The sequence below is a fragment of the Rhinolophus hipposideros genome (genome assembly GCF_964194185.1).
Source record: "Rhinolophus hipposideros genome assembly, chromosome: 2".
In the NCBI taxonomy this organism is placed as follows: domain Eukaryota; kingdom Metazoa; phylum Chordata; class Mammalia; order Chiroptera; family Rhinolophidae; genus Rhinolophus; species Rhinolophus hipposideros.
This window is the reverse complement of record NC_138048.1, coordinates 80,795,738-80,812,724: the sequence shown is the minus strand read 5'-3', so window position 1 is coordinate 80,812,724 and position 16,987 is coordinate 80,795,738. Positions and strand designations below refer to the sequence as shown.

At 36.5% G+C, this 16,987-nt stretch overlaps 1 protein-coding gene across 4 annotated transcripts in view; it reads right to left on the bottom strand.

Annotated features, from left to right (window-relative positions):
- Positions 1 to 16,987, bottom strand: part of IFT80 (intraflagellar transport 80) — a 109,210-nt gene that overhangs the window by 47,902 nt on the left and 44,321 nt on the right. The gene's annotated exons all lie outside the window — the stretch shown is intronic.

Below are 16,987 nucleotides of genomic sequence, written 5' to 3'. Positions count from 1 at the left end.
CAGAGAAGGCCACCCCAAAATGGCATATTGATTATTTTGAATTGAAGTTACTTGAAAAGCCGCTGGTGTAAGGGCACTTGGAGCCTCCTTTGTCTCCATGAATGCATGAAGTAAATCCCCCTATGAAGGTGCCCTCCTTGCTCCATCGTCCTGAGAGACGGCCCTTATTGTTCGAGTTAAGGAATCCAGGGCCAAGAAACCTATTTAAACAAACCTTGTGATATTTTTACTTATTTACTACCCAAACCCTCTTTCTGTTTAGATTCCTTCCTAATGAGCACCCAAACCTAAGTTTCTTGTCCTGTCAATTCTTCACAAATTTACAAATGTATAAACAGCTGGCTGGTTTGATCATTTCTGAGTATCATTTATGATCTCCCATGTGGACGTGTTAAATTGGTTTTTTCCTCCTGTTAATCTGGTCTTGTGTCAATTGTACTAGTAGTTCAGCCATGAGAACTCAAGGAGTAACAGAGGGGAGGATTTCCCCGTCCCACCACCTAAAAGGATTATTTATTTGACTAAATTTATATACATTCTCTTTCCATTTTTCCAATCCTATGGCCTACAGTCAAATTAAGTCTTGATTTCTATTGCTCTTGGATGGGTATTTTTGTTCTATATCATTATTTTTTTCAAAAATATTCATTATTAATATGTCAGCAAAATCCCACCCCAGGGAAGAACCGCCAGGAGGAGTCAAGCCATCCAGGTCGTCTTCTATACTGAGCAGAGAAACAAAGTAGAAGGTGTAGATAAGGAACTAAGGCCACGTGGATGGTGGTTAAGAACCCGACCTCTGGAATAATCAGAATTGAATCTCAGTTCCGCCACTTTGCTTTGTGACTTCTTAAAGAGAAATTTGAACTTGTTAAAGAGAACCTTTTAGGATAGAACTTGTGATGCCACCATGTTGCCAAACCTGACCCAGGATCCAGTGCACTGAGGTCAAAGCTAGTGCTTTGCTTTACCTCTAAGTTACCTTCCTCCTGTGAGGTGCACGGGGATGTTTTGAGCACAAAGCCTGGCAAATCTCGCTCTACGCCTTGTTGTGAGGTTTCAAATGAGGTAAGGCAGAATGCTGGAAACCTCACAAGTGGGCAGAAAAATGCCAGTTAGTGAGTAGGTCTCTGGCCAAGCTCTGCTTCCTCTCTCCCTGGAGCCCAGTGCAGCCGGGTGTCCAAGCCTTCCTTGAGACAACAGAGGTACATGGAAGAGATATCTGTGCGTTTAGAGAGAAAAAGCTGCCACTAATTCTTCCCTCTCTACTCCACAAGAGAAGTCTGAAGGCAGGTCTCATGCAGACTACGTATAAAATAAGACAGGAGATTGAAAGCAACAGCAAAGAACATACTAACAGCCATAAGAAGGAGCAGTTGGTAGAGAAAAATAGCATTTAAAAATATATAGAAAACTTAATATACAAAAAGCAGGATGGAATTATTAAAAAAGCACAGAGTACTCTACTGTGTGGTCATCCAGAAACAATACTGAGGCCCCTAAGTTTCTAAGGAAATAGTTCACACTAGGAGAGCTCTGATTCAGAAAGCAAAGCAGGAGAGTGTGCAAAAACCTTAGCAAGATTTCAATCTTATAATGGTCAAAATATGTTTATATAAAGTTTTTGGTACTTGACGTACTTCCTTAAAACTACGGAGCGGCTCTTCCCTCCCCCAAAAAATGAATTGGGAGGTGCTACTGTATTTCACCTTTAAAGAATCACATTACTTGTTCCTTTTCTTTTCTTATTGTTCACAAATTGTGGAAGTACTTTTTTTCCTCAATGCTCAGCCCATTTCTCTGCCATTTGAGCTCACAATATGGCAGGGGACCATCTAGGGACAGGTATGTCAGCCAACGTATGTTCAAACAAACAGCAGAATCCCTTTTTCCATCTTCACCTGTCCACTACAGGGTGTCTTTTGAAAGACTCTGCAAGAGTGCAGACCCATCCTAAGATAAAATCATCAGCTTGGATCTACCCCAATCATCTTCAGAATCGGATTTCAAATGACTCAGGCCTGGTGCGTGTGGTCATCTATTCTGATGCCTGGGAATCGGTTCTGCAGGAAGCAGGCGAAGCAGAGTCACAACAGAACCAGGAAGCCACACAGGTATCACCCATCTGCTAGGGTGTGAGCAGAAAAACTTATACAGTCAGAACAGCAAACTCTTTTTTGTGGGTGAAGGGGAAATGTCAGCCACACAACAAAAAGAATATTCAGTATTAGCTATGGGCTCACTGACAAAAATTTGGAGGAAATGGAAAAAAATACAGAAAAAGATTCACTAATTCGTATTCCTATAAAACAAGATTCCCAGTGAAAGTTCATATATATAATAAAAATGCTGAATGACTCTTACTATTCACTGACATTTTTTTGCAACTCCTTCATGCCACTCTTCAAACTGATACAGGTTAGCTAGCATGTCCCCAGGTAGACAGGAAGGTCCCTGGTGGAATAAAAGACAGCCATATCCCAAAAATTCAGGTTTTGAAATCACTCCTTTGCTCCAGGACATAGTGTAACAAGGCCTTGAGGTTAATCATAAAATTCCTTTTGGCCTGACAAACGGAGCTGATCTGATACATAAGAGTGGGTTACTTTGCTAATTCTTTAGGATGGGCAAGCAGAACAAACCTGGTAGACGGATTTCATTAGAAGGCGCCGATTCCCTTCTTCAAACAGTTCCCTTCTTCAAACAGCTCCCCTTCCACAAGCAGGCAAGGTAAGGTATAAAAGTAAGAGCTTTTGCCTCAGTCATGGGGCACCCCCATTCGGGACCCCCCTCCCGCTCGGAAGCTGCAACCTCTTCTCCTGCCTCTAATAAACTATCCCCTTTTTAAAACTTTTTGCCTCTCCCTGGTCCGTGTTTCCATTCTTCGGCTTTACGAGACACGATCCCAGCCCACACTCAGAAATTGCCGGCAGATCCAACATCACCTACATCAAAACCTCTGTTACTTAAGTTAAAGGGCCAATAATAAAGTTAACAAAGAGGTGGTAAAGAACAAATCATAAGCTTTGCTTCTTCAGCAGCATGAAAAGAGTACAAACTTCCTTTTTTGAAATTATGAACAATAAGTTCAAAAAATGAATACATCGGGGGTGCCAAAAATATGTATACATATGACTTGTTTTCATAGTTTGTTATTGGTATATATATTATTACAATTTTAATACAGTTGTTTCCTTTCTTAAAATGTGTATACATTTTTTGGCACCCTTTGTATATAATACTTGAGGTCATCTTTTTAAAAATAAGTGTAGAAAACTAGGAAATTCAAGAGTACAAATAATCTGCTTCTGGCAATAAAGTGAAATCAACTCCTTTGTGTTCGACCAACAAGAATTATGAACTACTACATGACTTGCTTTACGTATGAGATAAAAAGTGGTTGATACAGACAAATGAGACTCGATTTGATAACATATAATACTTAATGGCTTGGACCATGCTTATGGCACAGCTTTCATTCTAAATCTAGTCTGTTCAAATGGTATAGATGGGACACAGAACTGATTTTAAATTGTGTTTGAAAACTACAGACTCATATTTTAAAATTATTTAAAGTATGATTTTAAAACACCGAAAGAATCAAATCAGCCAGTAAAAAACATCTTACTAAACTTAAACATACAAGTATCTAAGAATTCATGGATGCCCGACCCTAAGAGGAGGAAATGGCAAGAAATGTTTAGATAATATTATCAACACCCCACATTCCTCTAATTTCTTTCACAGTCCATATGAAGCAACAAAAGTAAAATATGCAACATGCAACTTATCCCTAAATACAAATTTCAAAGAATATAAATCGAAACCCAAGTTGTATTAAATTGATACTTTTATAAATTTAAGAAGTGATTTCTTTTAGATTACTGTAGTAATAAACACACACACACAGCACAAGCATATCATCAGAGAACGGATCTTTAATTGTCACTTAATTTGGGAAGACGGGGTTCAATTTTGTCCAATCAGTAAATTTAATAATTTTTATTGGTAAGTCAGAAAGACCTACCAGAAAGACCTATGTATCACTTGTGCTTATAAAGAGACTTTTAACACTCTTAAGTCTCTTCTCTTCCCCAAATACGCCAAAGAATATTGGATTCAAGTTTGGATTTCTACCCTTCAGAAAAAAATGAGGCAGATGTAATTTAGTGGTTCTAGCAGTAAGAACCCTGAAGATAAAATTTCAAATACCCCTCACTTACATTTATCTCTTTCTTTAACCAAATGATCCCTTACTTTATGACAATGTTATTAAAAATGTGCTCTGGCCAGCAGCATCTTTATCTCCAGTGATCTTGTTAGAAATGCAAATTAAAGGGCCCCACCACATCCTATTGAATCTCCCCTCTCTCTAGGGCAGGAGGTCCAGGAAATTTTTAATGAGCTGGTCAAATTCTTAAGTGTGTAAGGTTAGGATACTGGTTCTCAACTATGGCTGCACATTAAAATCATCTAGAAAGCTTTAAAAAAATACACACACACACACTCCCACACACCCCCCAGGGCTGGCCCAGTGGCTCAGGCGGTTGGAGCTCTGTGCTCCTAACTCCAAAGGCTGCCGGTTGGATTCCCACATGGGCCAGTGGGCTCTCAACAACAAGGTTGCCAGTTCAATTCCTCCAGTCCTGCAAGGGATGGTGGGCAGCGCCCCCTGCAACTAAAATTAAACACGGCACCTTGAGGTGAGTTGCCACTGAGCTCATGGATGGCTCAGTTGGTTGGAGCTCATCCTCTCAACCACAAGGTTGCCGGTTCGACTCCCACAAGGGATGGTGGGCTGCGCCCCCTGCAACTAGTAACAGCAACTGGACCTGGAGCTGAGCTGTGCCCTCCACAGCTAAGACTGAAAGGACAATAACTTGAAGCTGAACAGCACCCTCCACAACTAAGATTGAAAGGACAACAACTTGACTTGGAAAAAAGTCCTGGAAGTACACACTGTTCCCCAATAAAGTCCTATTCCCCTTCCCCAACAAAATCTTTAAAAAAAAATACCAAAGCCCATGAATCCAACCAATTAAGTCCTGAATCTCTTTGGGTGGGGTCTGGGTATGTTTTTCAAAGTTCTCTAGGTGATTTTAATGTGAACCAATGTTCAAGAGAAAAAGCAAAATCTGTGATTTGGTTTGAGACCATCCTGAGCAGTTGGCTCACTGTTAACACCTTGCCAATTCATCTCCAATTCAACTCATCTGCTAACTACACGACCTCCATCTTAGCCTCTAAACCAGCGTCTCATAGTATGTGTAAATTTGGTTTCTTACATTCATCAATTTAATTTTTTTCTTTTTCACTTTTTATTATTAGCATTTCAAACATCCAAAATCCAGACTGTGGGAAACTATAGGACATAATACAGTTTCTTCAACTACAGAAAAATGCAAGGGGAAAGAAGAGATGGACGGGGAACTTACAGATCTAGAGATCTAAGAGACTTATCAACCAATCACAATGATTATACCTTATTTGCATCTCACTTTCAACAAGCTGAAAAAAAAGACACTAGGAAAAATTTGAACAGTGACTGGATACTTGAGACTATCAAGGAATTATTGTTTTTAGGTTTAATAGTGGTATTGAGGTTAGATCTTAAAAAGTCTGCATTTTTAGTAATATATACTGAAATATTTAGTGATGAAATGATATGATGTCAGGGAATTGTTCAAAATAATCTGGGCCACGGAGAAGCAGGTGGTGATATAGATGAGATAAGAGTTAGCCATTAGTTGATAACTGTTGAAAGATGGGTCTTGGGTAAATGGGACTTCATTACACCAGTTGGTTCCCTTGTAACTTCCAAATGTAACCAACAAATGTTGTTTCGTATCATTAACTCATTAATTTTAACATATTTGATGTGTTTTAATAAATATAATCCTCAAATTAAGCCAGTTTAGCCACTGGTATCCCTCAAGTTGTCGTTTAGTCTTTTTGACAGAATCTTGTAGTCTTTGATCACTTCCCTTGTTTTCTAGTATGACACAATGTTCCAGATTCATATTTTATATTTCCTGACCCACACCTGGAATCAGCCTTTTCTTCAGTGGGTCCTGGTTCATTTTTTAGAAATGTGGAAAATGGTATTGAGAGAAACATCCACAAGTACTAGGGGTGCTCACCGATACTGAGACGAGCACCGCTTTTCTAGGTCTTTTTTACGAACAGAGCTAGGACATTTTTTCATGAACTCAAACTGACACTTCCATTTCAAATCCAGGAACTATAGGATTTTTGTTTACCCTCACTAGTCTTACCTCAGTATCTCCTTTCACCTAGCCAAAAATCCCAGTTCTTAAAAGCACTGATATCAATATTCAAAGTAACAATATCAACACCATAAACAATTCTAAGTTTAATTTTTTTTCATTCTTTTGACTTTAAGCCTACTTCTTTTAAAAAAATAACAACTTTGAGATACATTTCACATATTATAAAATATGGTATCCAGTGGTTTTCAGTATAGTCAGAGTTGTGCAAACCATCACCACTATCTAAGTTCAGAACATTTTTATCACCACAAAAAGAAACCCATACCCATTAGCAGACACCCCCATTCCCCCTCTTGCCCAGCTCTTGGCAACCACTAATCTATTTTCATTTTCTATTCTGGCCATTTCATATAAATGGAATAATACATTATGTGGCTTTCGTTTAGTGTAATATTTTCAAGGTTTATCCATGTTGTAGCATGTATCGGTACTTCATTTCTTTTTATTGCCAAATAATATTGTATTGCATAAATATAACATTTTTTTCTCCATTCATCATTTGATGGGCATTTGAGTTTTTCAGCTTTTTGGCTATTATGAATAATGCTACTATGAACATTTGTGTACAGGCTTTTGTGTGGACATGTTTTCATATTTCTTGGGTGCATACGTAGGAGTGGAATTTTGGGGTCTCTGGTAACTCTATGTTTAACATTTTGAGGAACTGCCAAACTGTTTTTTTTCAAAGCTACAGGGAGATTTTGCATTGAATATGGTGAGCGCAAGGAACACACAATCAAATCGTTTAGTCACTGGGAATAGCTCCTCTCTGGGTAGCTACACAAACAACTAAATACAATTAGGCTCATTTATTTTACTTACTTTTGAGTTTGGGGAATTGCTTTCTAAAAATTTAATTTTGTTTTATAATTATGTAAAGTATTTACATGGTTCCAAAGTTAAATTTACCAAAAAATACGAAACAAGGTAAAGTCAAAGAAGTCTAACTTCTATCACTTTTCTCTCTTTCCCCTACAATAACTATCTTTTTAAAAATTTTAAATTTATATTGGGGAACAGTATGTTTCTCCAGGGCCCATCAGCTCCAAGTCGTTGCCCTTTAATCTAGTTGTGAAGGGCACAGCTCAGCTCCAAGTCCAGTTGCCCCATTTTCAGTCTTTAGTTACAGGGGGGCACAGCCCACCATCCCATGCGGGAATTGAACAGGCAACCTTGTTGTTGAGAGTTCATGCTCTAAACCACTGAGCCATCCGGCCGCCTCTACGATAAGGATCTTTTATTTTGTTTTATCCATACATCTTTCTTCAAAATAAGTGTGTGTGTATGTATGTGTGTACGCACCAGCATTTACCTAAGAAAGGGGTTGGAGTAGTGATACAAATATGTCTAACAATATACCTGATATTATCTATTGTAGTATATGAGTATATACATTCCTTTATCGCCACTGATAGTATGATCAGTATGTTTTTATGTACTATGTCTGTGCACACGTGTGGCTGTCCTCTGTGGTCTTTATTTGCTCTCTCTCTTTTTTAGAATATATTTTAGTATTCAGAAATGTTTTTAATCTAATTGTTACCTTTATACTAATTACTTTTACAAGAATACTCTTAGCCCCTTGCCACCTTTAGAACACTGTTCTATTGGTTGTCCACTATAAACAATGTGAAAATTAGGAGATATCCTTGTCCTCCCCTTTTCCCCTTGATTTTAAGTAATATCCTTTTATTCTCAAATTAATACCTACAAAATAATCAGCAAGTTTATTCTACTTTTCATATACTTCCTCAATTCTCCCATTTTTGCAATATTGGTGCCTATACCCAGTATATACTATACTGTATTCTTCATAAACATTTTGTCATAGTTCTACAGAAAAATATGTATCTAGTGCCCACAATCAGTCCTTATTTTACTATGTCCCTAGACATATTGTTGATCTGAAGCTAATTCTTCAGTGGACTCCTCAAAACACTCATGGGAACAACATTTCTTGAGTTCCTACATACCCGTTTATTCCAGTTTGCTTATGACCCTTACACTTAAAGGTCAGAGTGGCTGGATATAAAATCTTTGGCTCACCTATTCTTCCTTCGACTATCTTATGCTAACCTATTGTATTCTCACATAAAGTGTTGCTATCAAAGTTTGATGATATTCTGATTTTCTTCCTTTTATGAGCGACTTGGTCTTTTCCTTGGATGCCCATAGTACTTTTTCTTTTTCTTCAAACTCCTTTAGTTTTAGTACCATATATCCGGGTGTTGGTCATTTGAGTCAATTTCCTAGGTATCTGGTATGCCTTTTCAATAACAATTTCAAATTTCTTGTGTTGGAAGAAATCTTTCTTGAATGGTAGCTTTCTGTATCTGTTCTGTTCACTGCTTTGGGCTTCTCCTTTGAAGACTCCTATTAGACATACTTTGGATCTTTTGTATCTACCACTTTCTATCAAAACCTGTATTTCTTTTGCCATTTCCTTGCTTCCCATTTCACATTCTATTTATGTCAAGTCATTATCTATTATGTTTATTTGCTCATAATTATATTTCTTCTCATTTGATCTTCATTTCTGTAATAATTTTTCCTTTTTTTATAATACCCTCCTGAGTTCTGTCATCTCTCTCCTTAAAAAAATCACCTCATTCCTTAATTTTCCTACTTCTTATATGGTTATTTCACAGCTTTTGTCATATTCTTAATATCTTATAGCTTGCTTTGAATTATTTGGTTGCAGTGCTTGTCTGTTTATGGCATACTTTCACTGTCTTTGGCATTACATAAGTTGGCTGTGATCCTGTTCTGCTGCTCATTTTTAAATGAAATGGATTTTGCTATACTTTTGAGAGGGAAGGATGTTCCACCAAGATAGCTCTAGAGCTCTCTCTTCTATTGTTTCCTCATAGTGATTTAAAAAAACAAAAGGCTCCATTATTATCTTTCTTCCATTTTTATCTGAACCTTCTATTTTCTTTGCTCAGATGCCTCTGTTCCAATCAATCTGGATTTTACTACCAGCAAGTTTTGTTCAGTGTAGGGTTTTGTCCTGAAAGGAAGCTTGATTTGTTAGTTTCAAGAGTACATTAGGCCCAGAGAGCTACAGCACTGTCAAATTCTGTCATGGCCCCCTTGCACTCACTCAGAATTGGATCCTATAGAAATTTCTTTCCAATTTCAGCTGCTGTTCTCAGATTGGTCTGTCTCACTTTCAAGTATTTATGGTGATTTGGGCATTCTTTTCTCATGGTCTTAGAAGGCTGGCTGCTTTTCCTTTGCTTCCTCACACACAGATTCTGATACTATGTGTACCTGTCAATGGTACTTGGGAAAATCACTTGTATTTGCAAATTAGTAGGGGTATCGTGTTACCTAGTTTTATTGTAGTTGCTGTCTGTGGGTTTTTGGTTATGGTCTCTTATTTTCTGTTGTTTTTGTTTTAACTTTTTTAAAAAAAATTTTTTTATTGTGTGTTTTTCTAGGACCCATCAGCTCCAAGTCAAGTAGTTCTTTCAATCTAGTTGTGGAGGGCGCAGCTCACAGTGGCCCATGTGGGGATTGAACCCGCAACCCTGCTGTTAAGAGCACCGTGCTCTAACCAACTGACCTAACCGGCTGCCCCTTATTTTCTCTGAGGAGATTTGAGAAGATTCAAAACCATGCCCCTATACCCAACAACATGGATAAATCTCACAGACATATGGTTGAACAGAAAAACTCAGACACAGAAGTGTAAATGCTGTATGATTACATTTATAAAAGAGTTAAACACAGGCAAAGCTAATTGGATGACAGAAGTCAGAATAGTAGTTACTATGGAGGGGTAAATGACTAGGGGAGGCACAAAGGAAGATTCTAGGTTGTTAATAATGTTCTATATAAATATGGGTGATGGTTTCTTCTTCAGTAGTTACACATATAAAAATTACTGAGCTACATACACAAGATACTGTATATGTTATATTTCAATTTAAAAATAAATGCTGCCTTTGCCATTGTCTTTCCCTCTCAACCTATTTTATCAAAATTATACTCATGCTTTGCTTTCATAGTTTGAGCATTTTGAGACCATAATATAATACTGAGCTAAAGTAAGTATTCAACATAAATACTAAAGGATATGTAAAAATACATGTATAGTACTCATAACTATGTGAAAAATATATCTGCTCAAAGACTTGTAAGGTACATAGAAAATGAAAATTTTTTTTTTATATGTTGTGATTATGGGTATTATTTTGCTATTTTTTGTTTTCATTATTTTTCTTATACTGCTTTATGCCATAAATTTCTTCAAAATACAAGCCTTATATCTAATTAAACTATTTCATATTAATCACTATTTGTTCCTACACATTACTGGTGAGGTTTCCTATTTTTTCCCCAAAATCCAAGCAATAAATTACAGCTAAGAGATTTCTTAGGATCCAAAATATGAAAAAGTAAACAAAAATTACTTTGGACTTGGTTAAGTGCAATTAATTTCTAAAAAAACAAACAGCTGAATAAGCAAAAAAACAGAAGAGCAACAGAAAAATCAGTAATTATAAAAGTTTATAGAACACAAATATGATCGGTATTCACAATATGACTTCCAAGTAAAACACCGATGTTATTTTGAGTTGTTTAGGAAGAAGCATTATGCCACTGAACAAGATCACAACAAATTGCTATTATGCTTTTGAAAGACTTAGCAATATATTTTTTGTCTTAAGGCAGTCTTGAAAAATTATGAGGCTTGCCACTTTGATTTTGACTCTGGGCAAATATCGCTGGTTTCTCCCCAAATATCTAGGGTGCTGATGGTCCCCCAATCTCCCTGGGTAATGGAATTCTATGCCTTTCTTTTCACTCTGTCATCCAAAACCTGCTCTAGGCTAGCCAAATTACTGAGAAAAGACCTGATAAGTTTAACGTATTCCTCCAAAGATATATTACATTTTAAGAAATAACAATTTCTTAAATCAAAGCAATAAAGCTCATGGGAGAAATTTTGTTATCAATAAGAAGGTGGTGAAAGCCATCCTCAGAACATGCCATCCACATAACTCATTGCTAAGAGTAACCCTGAATTGCAGTTACAAAGATACAGTTTGCTATTACTGCTGTAACAAATTCCCACAAACTTAGAGGCTTAAAACAACACAAATTTATTATCTTACAGTTCTATAGATCACAAATCCAACACCAGTTTCACAAAGCTAAAATCAAGGTGCCAGCCAGCAGAACTGCATTCCTTTCTAGAAGCCTGGGGAAAGGTCCACTTCCCCGATCATTCTGGGTGTTAGCAAAATTCAATCTTTAAAGCCAGCAATGGCAGGCTGAGGTGCTCTTACATTGAATGTCCCCTCCGCCTTCATTGTCTAACCCAGCTGGGAAAGAGTCTCTGCTTTAAAGGACTCATATGATTAAATTGGGCCAACCTGGATAATCCAGGACAGTCTTACCATCTAAAGGTTCATAATCACATCTGCATAGTCCTTTTTGCCACTTAATGTTATATATTCAGGTTCTGGAGATTAAGGGGTGGGCATCCTTGGGGGCCCATTATTTGGCCTACCACAAAATTACAGCAGTCAATTTGGCGACTTTTACAAGCTTATTCATTTTTTCCTCTAAAGATTTAAACTCAAATATAAGCATAAACACATGAAACAATATGTTTACCACTTTTAAAAAGTAGTTTGGTGTTTGTGGTTTTGGCTTTCAAAAGGCTTATATTCACAATCAGAAAGAAACTGAACAATAATTTGACCGTGTTGTCCCCAAGTGGTAGTAGAATCTTGGTATTTTTCATGTGGTACTGAATATCAAGAAATCCAAGAGAAAATATTTAAAAATTATTGAACAAGTTGCTTTTAGAAAGAAAAAAGAAACAAAATAGGTTTATGACATCAAGCAAAATATGCATTTAATATTCTATCGTGTAAATTGTATTAAAAACATTATTATACTAAGAAAAAGAAAGCTATCATTTTTCATGACTATTTTCTGGATAGTATGAATAATTAGACTGAGATAGAATCTTCCTCGGAGAAAATATGGACATCTTAGAATACTGAGGAAAAAGTCCTTAAGGAACATTTTTTTTTTTTTTAAGATTTTATTGGGGAAGGGAAACAGGACTTTATTGGGGAACACTGTGCACTTCCAGGCCTTTTTTCCAAGTCAAGTTGTTGTCCTTTCAATCTTAGTTGTGGAGGGCACCGCTCAGCTCCAAGTGACTGTCTTTTCAGTCTTAGTTGCAAGGGGCACAGCCCACCATCCATTGGAGGAGTTGAACCGGCAACCTTGTGGTTGAGAGGACGCGCGCTCCAACCAACTGAGCTATCCGGGAGCTCAGCTCAAGGTGCCCTGTTCAATCTTAGTTGCAGGGGGCAGAGCCCACCATCCCTTGTGGGACTCCAGGAGTTGAACTGGCAACCTTGTGATTGAGAGCCCACTGGCCCACGTGGGAATCGAACCGACAGCCTTCGGAGTTAGGAGCATGGAGCTCTAACAGCCTGAGCCACTGGCCGGACCAAGGAACGGTTTTTAAATCCTCAACTCTATAACTGCTAACAGATGTTACTGCAAATAATTAGATATGGCCTAATGGTCTGGAAAAATCTATAGAGTCTTAAGAAGGTAGATGGTGAGGAAAAGTAATTTAACTAGAAACAATGAAATGAAAGGAAAAAACATCTTTTCTTAAATAGAAATAAACGATTCAAGATTTTTTACATGATTTGGTATCTCTGGCGATGACTAATCAGAATGTGCGAACGTTGAAGTTTGGTTTACGAGGTATTTATAAGTAGAAGAAAATATGAGAGAGATTTTAGAAGAGAAAACTGTACTCCAAATGGAGGATAGAGGAACAATGACACACTGTATAAGAAATCATAGTTGGATTGCCCATGTGAAATGGAAGCTTTTGCATGATTTTAGCATGTGCACTTCTAGAGAACATTGTCAAACAGAAGTAAATTTCTGTGCTTCTACAGATAGAGAATTAAATACAGATTTTTAGGTACCAAAATCAGAAAAAAAGCAAATTCAAATTTATGCTTCTTAGGGTAAAAACAAACAAACAAACAAACATCATGATCTCTGGTTTGAAAAAAAGTGGGGTTTTGGGTTTTTGTGGTTTTTTTTAATGTTTTTGTTACTCAACCAGAGAGGAATTTTACTTGGTTTAGTGTCATCTAAAGTAAGTACAGACGTATCTGAAAATTTACTGTTATTCTACTCCTTCTCTATTCTCCCACAACTATTATAACCTTTGCCATTAAATAACTTAATTATCTGTTTACATGTCAGTATTCTCAATAGAGGGTGAGCCACTCCTGGAGGACAGGTGTGGATGTGATTCTTTGAACAGCCAGAATATCACACAGAACTTAGCACATATGAATATTTGTTGGATGGATGAATGACTGACTGACTGACTGAATGAATGAATGAATGAATGTGCCTCTGTACTTAGGCACTCCTTCCTTCCCTGAGCTCAACCATGACTTTAACCAAACTCGACTTTTAAAATTAAAAACCCAAGGAACAAACTAAAACCAAACATTTAGAAATTTTAAACTCGCCTTCTCAAAAACATCGACCAAACTGACTAAATGGATCAATTCTAGTAGTGAACTAATGCAGTCAAAATGCTGCAGTGTAAGTCACTGAGTTACACTGAGTTAAGTTAATGTAAGTCATTAAAAACTAAAACAAAATCTTTTATCTGTCCAATGACCCATTAAAATGCAACACTTATGGAACACCTACGCTGTGTTAGCTGTTGATTTAAAGAAAGATTAAAAGTAATAGAACTCTGATTTTGTATTGCTTGCCAAGTTTCTTACAGCAAGTCTGGACAGCAGGGTTTCATATTGTAAAGGAAGCACAGATCCCTTACTTTATGGTTTATACTTTACAGCTTTATAGCTTCTAGCAAAGTTGGTTTTATATTAAATCTGAAAATACAATTCTAATTTCCATTATAAAGGCAGACATTTATTCATGTAAAAAGAAACTCTCTCAGAGGATTAAGTTGAAAACTTTTGGTAAATCAGGCTAAGGTGGCTTTGAAACACAAATGATCACCTACAGGGTAGGTTGTCTCCCTCCTGCATTTTCAGGACCTGGCGCTCACCAGCAATCTCTATGGTTACTGGGAGAGTCCTGGCAGCCATGTTTATACAACATACCCCAACCTGCCTAGGCATATCTGATTAGATTAGGCATGAGTACCTTACCTAGGCAGGGCCAGTGACTAACAGAAGCAGAGGTAAAAGACAAAAAGGGGACACTTTCTGTGTTTTCTTAGCACTTCAGTCTCTGATTCCTGAGGCTCTTTACCTGGCTTCCGGATGGTATCCCTGTAAACTTATAACCAATTCCTCTTTTTGCTTAATCGTTTCTGCTTCTTGCATCCAATTATAATGAAATGTAGAGTAAATTTGAAGTTATAGGGTCAGCTACATTTCTCTAGTACTGCTTGAGTCTTTCCCACTTCTGTCATATCATGTACAGTGCTGCCTCTTGGTATTAAATTTATATTAAAAAAAACAAACGAAGAGCACAGTAATACTACTCCTGAGAGGAAGCAACCACTATGTCCAGTGCCTATGGAAAAGGTATCACAGATTGTGAAATTGAAAGGAGGCAATCACTTCGCCTTGCCCATCTACTTCAGAGATAAGGAAAATGAAGCCCCAAGAGAGGCCTTTAACTTTGTAAATTCACCACTGGAGTCTTGACTCCAGAGCGCTACAAACATGTCAATACTACTCCTACATTAAAATAAAATAAAACAGGCAATCATACCACACAGCACAATACAGAGAACAACAATTGAAAATGTATCTATAAAGTGTTGACCTACCTACTAAAAGATATTATAGCCCTTTGAGAGACCATACATTTTTTTTTTCCTGTAGTCTTCAAATTGCTTAGGCATGCAGATTATTTCCCAACAGGAAAATAAGAGATATTTAAACTGAAAAACACGTCTTTCCTATAATAACTTTTAAAAGTACCTCTCACATGCCAACCTCACCCTTCTCTTTACTAGTCTTGTATCAATATACAAAGTTAAAAGCCTCTTCAAAAGCATGTGTCTTTAGCCAAGTTGAATGAATTCAATTCATAAAATTGTGTATTCACAAAGTAAGTTTAGGTGGAAGAGAAAACAGATGCACAGTTTCTTAAATTTCTTTAAAGTACACTGATTTTTACGATCAATATTCTCTCTTATATACTGTGTTTCCCGGAAAATAAGACCTAGCCGGACAATCAGCTCTAATGTGTCTTTTGGAGCAAAAATTAATATAATACCTGGTCCTATTTTACTATAATATAATAATATAATATAATACCAGGTATAATATAATATAATATAATACCGGATCTTATATTAATTTTTGTTCCAAAGGAGCTGATTGTCCGGCTAGGTCTTATTTTCGGGGAAACAGGGTACCAGGAATTAACAAATTGCAGGCTGTCTTAAATTATGTGTTGACATAAACAAGTATAATTGACCATGAAAAGTTACATGTAACAGTAAGACCAGTTACTGCAGATGATGAACCACTGCAATTATTTTAACTGAATGGTAGAATGAATGAAGAGAGGAAAGTGTTTTTATTATAATGACTAATTGGATATTGAAGAACTGAGAAAATAAGAATGGCAAAAAGTTCTCTCACACACAAGCAACAGCACCACCTGCTGATAAATAAAAGCAACAATGTCATTTAATTTAAAATGTGCTCAGTTACCTTATATATCCAAATCTTTTCCCTTGAATTGTTACATTTAATGCAATATAATATAATTCATTAACATATTCTGCATATTTATTTATAACTATGTTAATTTGAAAGCTTTTACCTTACATATTTAAATCATGCCCTTCTTAAAAAGCAAAGGTAAAAATAAAATTTATTATGGAATCTAGAGAAAAATTGTAGTACCATGGCTTTTAATTTTTATTCCATAAGTAATTCACTTATGCCATAATTTACTAACCTCTCGATAATGTACATTTGATTTGTGTCTGATATTCCCTGACCACCTAACCTAAAATAATGCCATCTCCCATATCCAGGTTTATTTTTTATAGCATTTATTACCATTTAACATATTACATATTTATTTTGTTTGTATGCTTATAGTCTTTCATTTGCTGAGTTAAAACTCAGAGCAGGGAATTTATTTTGTTTACTGCTATTTCTTTAACACCTCTGGTAAGTGCCTAACATATAATAGACTCAATTAATATTTGTGAAGGAATTATTGAATATAAAAATAAATGAGCAAATGAACATGCAATGCATTTTTAAACTTCCTTGAAAGCATAATAGCTATTCAAAACTTTCAAGTATCTTGATAGATTTTGCCAAATTATACAAATTATACTTGAGAAAAGTTGTACCAATTAATGCTCCCTTCAATGCATTATGAGGAGGCCATTGTCCCATTTTCTGGTAAGTGGGAAATGGCATTGTACTGTGATTTTTATTTGCACGAAACTCATTATTGAAGAGACTGAACATATTTTGGGGTTCTGGGGGGTAGGGGTATTTACAACATACTTCTTTTATCCTTTGCTCATTTTTTTCAGTTCCAAATTTTCTATTTGGTTCCTTTTTTAAAATTTGTATCTATTGAGCTTTTCTATTTGTTCAGATCTTGTTCTCTTGATTTCCTTTAGCTCTTTGAACATACTTAAGACCATTAATGTAAATTCTTTGTCT